Source organism: Macadamia integrifolia, chromosome 10, assembly GCF_013358625.1.
Source record: "Macadamia integrifolia cultivar HAES 741 chromosome 10, SCU_Mint_v3, whole genome shotgun sequence".
Taxonomy (NCBI): Eukaryota; Viridiplantae; Streptophyta; class Magnoliopsida; order Proteales; family Proteaceae; genus Macadamia; species Macadamia integrifolia.
The window spans coordinates 4491587-4502458 of NC_056566.1; the positions used below are offsets into that span (position 1 = coordinate 4491587).

Sequence of the window (10872 nt, forward strand, 5' to 3'; positions counted from 1 at the left end):
GTATAGCAGATTCAATTCTCTTTCACTGTGAAAGAGTAAGAAGCAGAAGGAATGGACTATTGCTGCTGCCATGGCTTATTTGGTGAAGTATGTTTATTTATTTAAAATTTCCACTACAAGGATCATTGTTTGACATTCATATTTCAGATCTCGGCAAGTTATAGTTTGGGTTATTGGCTGCCATTCTATGGATCTAAGATTTGATTAGAATAAAAGAAGGTCAGTAACTTTGGTTTCTCAATGCTGCATTATTATTATCTGTGAAGTTAGTCTGTTTTATTGGTTGCATTCTTGAACACTGATATTAGGTTGACTTGAGAATTGATATGAAGCTTGTCATTTAGTTGTGTGATTACTACACCTTGTCTGAAACGTTGATCATTGACTGAAGACCAAGAAATCAAAGTTGGGTGCATTATTTGTTTAATTTTGATTTCTGTTGAATGTTAGTCTATTCTTGGGATGTGGGTAGACTTGATGTTTTAGGGTTTTCATTGTAAACCTATATTTATTGGTGATTGGTTGTAAACGCTGTTGCATGGGTGTGTGACAAGCGTAGTTGGGGTTGTAGCTCCAAATATAGTGGGTGCTATGTTGGATCTTATAAAGGGGTTGGTGCTCCTGATTGTGGTTGCAATCGAATTACTGAGGCCGGATTTGAGTTGTAGCTCAAACAGTCATTTGCTTCGTGGATGTAGGCACACTACTGAACCATGTATCTCTTTGTGTTGTGGTTTGTGATTTGCTTTCAGGTATTAACTGACGAGTATGCACATGAGGCAACTTGTGAGGATCGTTTTTAGACATCACTGATTCACCCCCTCTCAGTGATCCATTGGGTATAACATAATCATTGGTTGATAATTGAGTGGATGAATGAACAAAGGGTTGGGAATACAAGAATCCTAAAATAAACTACTTTTGGTTCAGGCACAATTCCACACCTTAAGTATTCTCCATGGTCCGTTTAGACACATCAGGGTAACCGGTTGACTTGCTTAAGTCCAGTGTTACCTCCATCATCTCTCTGAGACTGTCTCCTTTGAAGTGACTGCAACCCAATTCACATGGATCCGCTTAACCCTGAATCACCTAAGCAAGCATGGGTCCACCTAGTAGAGACCTTATAGACATAAATGGCCGAGGTCAAGAGTGGATTAGCCCAGATGTTGCACATGCTACAGGAGAATTGGAATAGAACGGACCTATATGTTATCGTGGGATTTCTTCTTGAGTTGACTCAGGAGAACCAGAGCAAGGTAGGCCAACCGATCAATGAGGAGTTTCACCCACTCGTCCAAATAGTCTATGAGGATCCTATTCCCTAGTCCCCCCACCAGGGTGGTGATTGAAGATGAGGAAGAGGAATTTCCAGCACATGTCCAAATGGAACCTCTAGAGACAGAGAGAGAAAGAAAAACTAGAGAGCAACTGGAAAAGTTAGAAAATATGATCTGAGTAGGAAAGACTTTGGAAAGTCAAATAGTGGATTCTGATGAGATGAGTTTCTTTTCCGGGGCAAGGATTCCTAAGAAGTTCAAATGGAAGACCAATAGATTTGACGGGTCAGGGGACCCTAAGGCTCATCTCAAAGTCTTCCTTAGCATCGCCAAATCATGGTAACTCGCTGACAACCAAATGGGACAAGCTTTCACATTAACTCTATCAGGGCCAGCATTGAAGTGGCTACATAGTTGGAGTCTGCCCAAACCCAGAATTAGACAATAATGGTGAACACCTTCATCAAGCAGTACTTGTACAACACTGAAGTCGATGTGAAGCATCAGGAACTTGAGACATTGAGACAATAGCCCAAAGAAGGATTCACTGCCTTCCTAATGAGGTTTAGGGATAAGGCCGCCAAGATGGCAGATCAACCTTCTAAAGCTGAGCAAGTAGAAATGTTGATTAAGAATCTTTCCAAGCCTTACTAAGATGTTCTCTACTATCAACATCGGTAAGCCTTTGATGCATTGATAGCCACCAGGATACGTGTTGAGAACAAGATCCTAAGGGATGCACAATACTAAGACATGGGAAAGAATGCCAAGGGCGGGATAGACAAGAGCCCTGAAACCAATGTGATAGGTATGGTCCAACAATTGTCATCATCAGTGAACACCCAATGGTCATAGCCATATATGTTACAGTTAGATGCTCCTACTCAGAAGGCTCCTCACCTAAGAAGAGAGTTCACAGAATTGGGAATGCCTTTGGCAGCAGCCTATGAGAAATTAAAGAAACAAGGCCTTTTGGACACTATAGCTCCAAGAGTAATCTGTAATCCTCCCCCACCTTGGTACAAGGACTATGAATATTGTGCTTATCACACTCAGAAAGGGCACATCACTGAAAGGTGCTTGTGCCTTCAGCATGTAATTTGATAGACAATGAGACCATTGAAGTCGAGGCCAAACGTCCTCCCAATGTCATCACCAACCCACTCCCTGATCATACAACAGTCAGTGTATTGGAGGAAGAATCTACAGAAAGTGACCCCACTCAACTCATCAAGCCATGGGCTCAAAGAGATCACTTAAATGTCATGGGAGGTAGGACCAAGATCAAGAAAACCGCTAGGAAACAGAGCTATCAAAAGAAGAGTTAGAAGATGATGATCAAATACTTGCCTTCCCTCCTTCGTCACTGACTCCAGAAAAAGAATTCACTGCCTTATATCATCCGCTGTCGCCATTGTCCTCCTTCTTACCATACCACCAGGAAGTAGGAACCCCTTTATCATCTTATCATCCACTACCTTCATCAGAATACCCTATTTCCTACATCACATCTCCTTTATATCACCCCACCCCATATCCTTCATCACCCTTACATCATTCCCATAGGTCGATAGACAAACCATCAAATCCGAAAGAAGGATGGATTGGTAGGTACAGTTGGAAGGATATGTTTGTATTACCAAAATCTCTAAAGATAACTACATCAATATATTCAGTGAATGTTCTGGGGGAGGATCAAGAGACTAACCCTACACTATTGATTCAGGCAACCCCACCTCTAGAGGAGTATCCAAAAGAAGTTGAAGGAGTCACAGAATCTTCTGAGAGCAGTAATGGCATTAAAAGTAGGCGAGTAAATCAAGAGGCATGTTTCCATCAACCTCATAGGGAGCAATACCGAGGATGATGAGTCCGATATAGTCAAACTTCAAGCTTAGGAAACAGAGTTAGATCCTATGGAGATATTTTGATTAATATGTTCCAAATAGTGTGAACATCTGATATAGGGGAATTGGATGGCAATGAGGAGAACCCCGTGAGGGAGAGATCGGATAGTTTATAAGCAAGCAGTTAAAAGAAGAAGAAAGCAATTGCAGAACTACTGAAGATATAGTTGTGACCATCCTTGAAGAAGAAGAAGGCCCATTGCCACACCTGCTCATCCATTGAGCTGTTGAACCACTCCTGAATTGGACAAGCATTGGAGAAGACTTCAGGTTTTCTCATGTTGCTGAGTCAACCACTGGGATACCACTGATAAAAGCATCAAGTCAAGCGTCCAGTCCATCATCGAGTCAGTTGTCGAGTCTGTTGTTGAGTCATCTCTTTTTGATTATTTGTCTGTTTTCCCCCTTGAGGAAAGTCCAGAGTCAATGTATGTCAAGTCTGTTACTCCTTCTTTCATGAATGAAATTTCTGATTCCAAGTATGACTTGCCTCCTTTTTCTGACGATGATCTTAATGAATGTCATAACCCAACAAAACAATGCAAACCAAAGAAAGCCCAACCCATCCATGAGGATACCTGGGTTATTAATTTGGGAACTAACCAATGCCTTCAAGAGGTCAAAATTGGTACCACCCTGGATGAGCAAAAAGTAGAGCAGATGATTAGTCACTTAAAGGAGTTCACCAAATTCTTTGCCTGGTCTTATGAGGATATGCCTAGGATAGACCCCAACATTGTGCAATATCATTTGCCGACCTGCCTCGGGGCAAAGCCAGTTAAGCAGAAGCTCAGAAAAATGCATCCAGAATGGAGTGAAAAGATTAGAGAAGAAGTAATGAAACAGTGGAATGCAGGGTTTCTACAAGTGGTAAAGTACCCCCAATGGTTGGCCAACATAGTACCAGTTTCAAAGAAAGATGGTAAGGTATGCATGTGCGTTGATTTTCAGGATCTTAACAAAGTGAACCCTAAGAATGATTTCCTACTACCTCACATTTGGTTGACAACACTACAGGGCATGCCTTGCCATCATTTATGGATGGATTTTCAAGGTATAATCAAGTAAGCATGCACACCGATGACCGTGAGAAAACAACCTTCACCACTCCATGGGGAACTTATTGTTATAAGGTAATTCCCTTTGGACTAAAGAATGCTGGGGCAACTTATCAAAGAGCAGCAACAACCATACTACTGACATGATGAACAAAGATGTGAAAGTCTATGTAGATGAGATCATATAGTGGACTTCATCAAGGAAAGGAAGTATCCGGTTGAAGCTAGTGACAGAGAAAAGAAATTTCTAAGGAGATATGCCACTCAGTTTATCCTTCAAGGGGACTTGTTGTACAAAAGATCCTATGATAAAATTCAGTTGTTGTGTGTGGATGAAGACCAAGCTGCAACAATCATAGAGAAAATTCATTAAGGCCTTTCTGGATCCCATATGAATGCCAAGATGCTAGCTAAGAAGATTCTCAGACTGGGATACTATTGAAACACAATGGAAGCAGACTGTGTGAGCTTTGTCAAAAAATGACACAAATGTCAGATAGTTGCCAATATCATACACATCCCACCAATGGAATTGCACTCACTCAGTTCTCTTTAACCATTATCTACTTGGGGTATTGACATCATAGGGAAGGTCAACCCCAAAGCATCCAATGGTCACAAGTTCATCTTTGTAGCTATTGATTATTTCACTAAATGGATAGAAGTTCAATCGTATGTGGTCCTCACATCTGCTAAGGTGGAAAAATTCATCCAAGAAAATATCATTTGCCAATATGGAGTGCCCTAAGAACTGATATCGGATCAAGGATCCCATTTCTAGGGCAAAATTGACAAGATCTGCACAAAGTTCGGTATCAAAATTACCACTTACAGGATGTAGACCAATGGGACAGTAGAAGAAGCTAATAAGAACATCAAGGTCATCCTTCATAAAATGGCTTAAACACTTAAGGATTGGGTGAACAAGTTGCCATTGGCCTTATGGGCATATCAGACTTCCATACTATCATCGACTGGGGCAACTCCTTTTTTCTTCGTATGTGGGGTTGAAGCGGTTCTGTCGGTAGAGATACTAGTACCATCCCTAAGGGTGCTTCTGGATAGTCAGTTACCTGAAGGAGAATGGGTGAAGGCCAGACATGACGAGCTTAATTTTCTCAATGAAAGACGTATGAAGGCCATGGATAGTCTAAGGAAGTATCAACTAAGAATGGCAAGGGCCTTCAATAAGAATGTGAAGCCCTGTCACATAGAAGAGGATGAGCTTATTCTTTAAGAACAAAAGGCCCCAATTCATGGCCCAAGAGAGAAATTTAGGCCCAACTGGAGTGACCCATTCACTACCAAAGAAATTCTACCAGGCAAGGCTATGAAACTCATGGACCTCAACGACGAAGAAATACCCAGACTGGTCAACATGGATCAACTCAAGACATATTATGTCTAAAAGGGTGAATAGCCCGAACTAAGCTTGACCTAATTCCTCTCAAGGGATATGTAGGCAACTTGATATGTGCAAGTGTGGTCTCAACAATCTCAAGGCAATAATTTGATTTCTATACTAATAATCAAGGTATCTAAAAAGATCATTATAGCTTGTGTCCCCCAAGAATCGCCATTTAGCATGCAAGGCCATTAGGTATCCGTCATCTGCCTGTGGTCCTCCAAATTCTCATCCAGAATTCCATACCCCAAAAGTTGCCACCTGACACTAGTAAATCAAGGCCAGTTCATTCCCCATCCTTGATTAGTTAAAAAAAAATAAGAGACTTTGATGCAACAGTGGTCAAGGTTTGGTTGTGTCAATAGCTAATGAATGATATTTTGAAAAATCACATCTCTTCTTTGTTTATGATGGCTACAGGAAATTTCATGGGCTCTTTGGATTAGACATTGAAAAAATGGACCTTGGACATAAATATTATGGCACCTGGACTGTCGGAATCTATGAGTATCTCGATGCTTAGTCAGATCAGGTGTGTGGAATTACATCACAATTTACTCCGGCAGGTACCTCAACACTGGTATACTGATCTTCATATTTTTCTATTTGGGTTGGTTGAGATTTGCCCAACTCTCGAAGTGTGTAGAGTTTGTATGCTATCTCCACCTAAGGGCAGATTGATTCAACCATCTTTGAAGAAAGATTACTCGGAGGAAATTCAAAGCTTCTTCGGATGGGGGAAAGAGGAAATGAAGCAACTTGAAAGCTATGGGAAGACCGGCATTCTGAGGGTTGCCAGGATCTTCACCTAATACTTGTCATTAGGAGGAATCCATTAGCAGAGATTGTAGGATGCATATCTGTTTTGCATGTTCTTTGAACTCCTAGACTTGGGGCATTACCAGACCTTATGGGAGTAGTAAAGCAGCTGAAGGAAGAATGTGACATTGTCTCTGTATTTCTCGCAAAAACACTCAAGGGATTTGATGACATGGCCTGATTTGTGGCCCACCTAACCTATCTTTGGTCTCAGGGGTAGGAAAGTCGTTTCCCATTTTGATAGAATACTTTATGAGGTGATGTTTGGATTTTAGCACCATTTCGGTTATTCTATTGAAAGTTTGAGTTGTGGAACTAATCGTGCCTTAAATTCAAACTCATGAACTCAAGAAAGATTTTCAATGCTAAAATATAAGTTTTCACATCAAAATAAAATGCCATGCTTGGTGATGAGCACATTTATGTGTGAAATCTAGGGTAGTAAAACATGCATTTTACATATTTAGAATGGAACCTTGAGTTTTACTCTCTTTTTGTAGGTTTTATATTTTCAAGGCCTTAAGGACTGTCAGACACTATATCTCCAATTTTACATATAAATAGGTCCTATTTCTCTTTATGGTTGCGAAGAGGATGAAATTCTAAGCAAGATGCACGTGTTCAATTAAAATTACATATTTGCTTGGTCACTTATACAAGTGATTATTCTTTTCAGGCCAGAAAAAGAATAATGGATCAGAACGAAACCGAGATGCAGAACCAGCCTGTTTGCAGTTATCCCAGAGGTATAAGGAATATTCTAAATACCAACAAGGATCGATGAACCACACCCTTAAGTGATTGAAGATTCATTTTTGGTAACAACAACTACCTAGCGTAGTTGGTGAGTTGTGGTGTGCAAAATCCCTTCCTTATTAAGAGGTCTCAACTTTGCACCTCTTGGTTGCTATTTTTTTATGGAGTTTTTTTTAGAATATTTTCTCTCTCCTACTCATCACTCAAAGGAGGTCGTCCAAAGGGTTTCTTATGCAAGAGGAGAGAGAAATAAGAAAATAAAAGAGAAAAATAGAAAAAAAGGGAGAAAAAATAGGAAAGGAAGAAAATAAAAGAAAAATCATCCAAGAAGCTACCCACGTTTGAAGAAGAAAGAAAAAAAATAAAAAAATAAAAAGAAGGAAAAAGGAAGCAAAATCGTTGGAGATTCCCGACTACCTACAATTCTCTTTCTTCTCTCTCCTCCACTCACCACAAAATCATCCAAGGGGATCCACCCTTGGACGTCCTCCTCTCTCTCCTATTCCCTATAAAAGGGAGTCCATAAAACCCTAAAGGGTGGTCCCTCTCTTCCTCTCTACTTCTCTCTTCTTAGGTTTTTTTTTTTAGTTGCTCTTTCTCTCTTTCTCTAGTTTTCTCTTTCTCTAGCTTTAGCTCTTCTTTATTTTTGGTTTAATCACTTTTGTAATAGCTTTTTATTTCAATTAATGCAAGAACTCATTTATTTTTATTCAGCCTTTTATGTTTATGATTTATGCAATTGAGTTGTAATTTTTAAAGTTATAGTTCTAGGCTTAGATCTTGGTGACAAGATCACAAGCCGTGGAACATCTTTTTTTTTCAAGTTCAGTTTTTTTTTCAAGATATATTTTTTCCATGCCTAGAAATTTCAGATTTGGCTCATTCCATGTCTGGTTTTTAGGGTTGGCAGTATCTCAAATCACCTAAGCTTTCAAGTTCAAGCATTGATTCAGGTAGGTAGGCTTCTTCAATAATCTTCTCTCCCCCCTCTCATTCTATCTTCTGACTATCCTGTATTTCTTAATTTAGGATTTTAATTTCAGTCATTACATTATTGCTTTTCCTTTCCCCCAAGGTTCATGGCTAGTGTATGTGTTGACTTTGCCCCTCCTATCGATAGAACCATCATTTTATTGTTTTTATTTTAATTGTCTCCCTTTCCCTAAAGCTAAGTAGAGTAACCCTTGTAAGAGTGACTCTCTGGTCAAGTAGGGAAGCTCATATTATGATGCATCCCTTGGGCTAAGTAGAGAAACCTACTTGTGAGCCTCTCTTTAGCTTTATCCCCTTTCTCTTACTTTAGTTTTATTTCAGCATTTTTTTTCCTTCATTGCTTTTGAATTGCGTGAGTTGTTTATTTTCAGTTATTTATTTATTTAATTTGAATTACATGGCTTGTGTATTTAAATTCTTAGACAACGAATGGTTAGGACATTATTTTAGATACATATGTTTAGGATTTAGGACGGTAGTTAGAATTAGATCACAACCATTAATTGGTTCATTTTCGCAATATTAAAAGAAGCCAAAAATAAAGTGATTGTTCTCCCTGTGTTCGACCCATAGCTACACTGATCTGTACGCTTGCGGTTACATTTCAAATCCTAACAAGTTTTTGGCACCGTTCCTAGGGAGACAGTTCCATGTAATTTTTTGCTTTCTTTTGGTAAATCGGAGTGCTTAGTTTGCTTTGTTTTGTTTTTCTTTTTCTTCTATTGAATTCCTAAGAAGAACAACTTGCAATAATAGTTGTACCAGTGGAGGTTGCCATGCGTCATAGTATGATAAAGACAGGTTTTGCCCGGTAACAGTACCTCAGGAATTGACCTGAGCAACCCTGGATCCCTGCTAGTAAGCTCCCAAAAAGCCAAAAAAAAAATAAAAAAAATCATTAAAAAAAAGATTTTTCTTTCCATTCTTTTGTATATGTCTTACTCTAGTTGTGGGTAGTTTTCTATTGCATGAGTGTTAAGTGGGTACGTAATACTAAGAATCGGTTAGAAAGAAGAGATCCAACAAGTAGTGACCCTATACGTTTGCTCTCTTTAAAATCCTCAATATAGGAGACTATTAGCAAAACCCTCTACCTAAATCTCTGAAAGATAGGTTCTACCCTGCTAGAGCGGCCCAACCTTCCTGCATAGTTCTACCACAAGTCCAAGGCAATAATTTTGAGCTCAAATCTCACTACATCACTATGTTGCCCCACTTTCATGGGCTGACCTCTGAGGATGCATACCTATTTCTAAGGAAATTTGAAGAGGTATGTGTTCTAATTAAGATCCAACAACTTTCTGATGACGCTGTTAAGCATAGGTTCATCACATTTGCATTGAAAGACCAAGCTAAGAAGTGGTTGTATGGGTTACCCACAAATTCCATAACCTCATGGGAACAGTTCACAGTTGTCTTCCTTAAGAAGTTTTTCCCAACACACAAGACCAATAAGTTTAGAAGTGATATCCTTCAATTTAGGCAAAAGCCTAGTGAGTCTTTTTCCAAACTTATGGAGAGATTCAAGGATCTACTCCAAGAATGCCCTTACCATGGCGTAGACTTATGGCATTTATGTCAAATAATTTATGAGGATATTGATTATCCAACTAAACAAATGATAGATTCTATGTGCCCTGAGGGATTCACATCCTTTACAGATAAAGGAAAGGCATGAAAATTCTTACTTGACTTAGCTGACAAAACCCGTGAGTAGGAATCAACCCAAGAGCGTGAAAGAACCATAAGAGGGAAAGGATGTTTTGTGGATGGGATAGTAGCCAAGGAAGCCCATTTGGATAGCCTAATTAAGAGGATTGAGGCTATTATTCCTAGAGAGCCATCATCAATTAATTTGGTTAAGATGTGTGCTTGGTGCCAGTCCCTTGGACATGTCATAGAAGAATGCCCCAACACCTCTGGGGGCACTTCTAATGATAGTGTTAATGCCTTATACCAAAATAATCTATATAGTAACACCTACAATCTAGGATGGAGAAATCACCCAAATTTCTCCTAGAATCAGGGCAACCAAGCAGGGCCTTCCAATTTCCATAATCAAGGTTAACCTGGACCCCAGAGGCCTCCCTTTACACAATAATCTTTTTTTCAAAATACTTTTCCTAGGCCAAACGTAGGACCGTAGGCTAGGCTAGTTTTCCTAGGGCCCTTCTCCTATCATCTTATCAGCAACCCCCTGGGTTTACCAACACTGGAGAGGCAAGTAGAATAAGTGACTTGAAAAATAATATGGCCCTCCTCATGACAAGCCATCAAAATCATACGAGAGAATTCACCCAAGTTATCTTAATTATGCATGAGAGGGAGAAGAGAACTTTACCCAGTCAACCACAGTCTAACCTTAGGCATCATCAGCTTATTAGCTCACAAGCACCAACTAATGCACCACTGAATGTAGTACAAGGTCAGACCCAACAAAGGCCCGCCAACTAATGTAATGTTGTTTATGCCCTTAGGAGTGGTAAAGAGTACCAACAGAGTGTTCCTCACTCTTCCTCATCCTTTACTCTTGTTAACTCTCCTTCAATTGAGGACACAAGTGTGCCTCTTATTCCAGGTTCGTCTGATGAACCTAAAGATTCTTCTAAAACTAAAGACGATTTGGTTGAGGAAACCAAACATGATTCTTTTGA

General features: G+C 39.7%; 1 non-coding gene across 1 annotated transcript; it reads right to left on the minus strand.

The window, feature by feature from the left end:
* Positions 1 to 9671: 9671 nt before the first annotated feature.
* LOC122092521 lies at positions 9672 to 9778 on the minus strand. The gene has a single exon (XR_006144181.1). It is a non-coding gene; the product is annotated as a small nucleolar RNA R71 (small nucleolar RNA).
* Positions 9779 to 10872: the final 1094 nt, after the last annotated feature.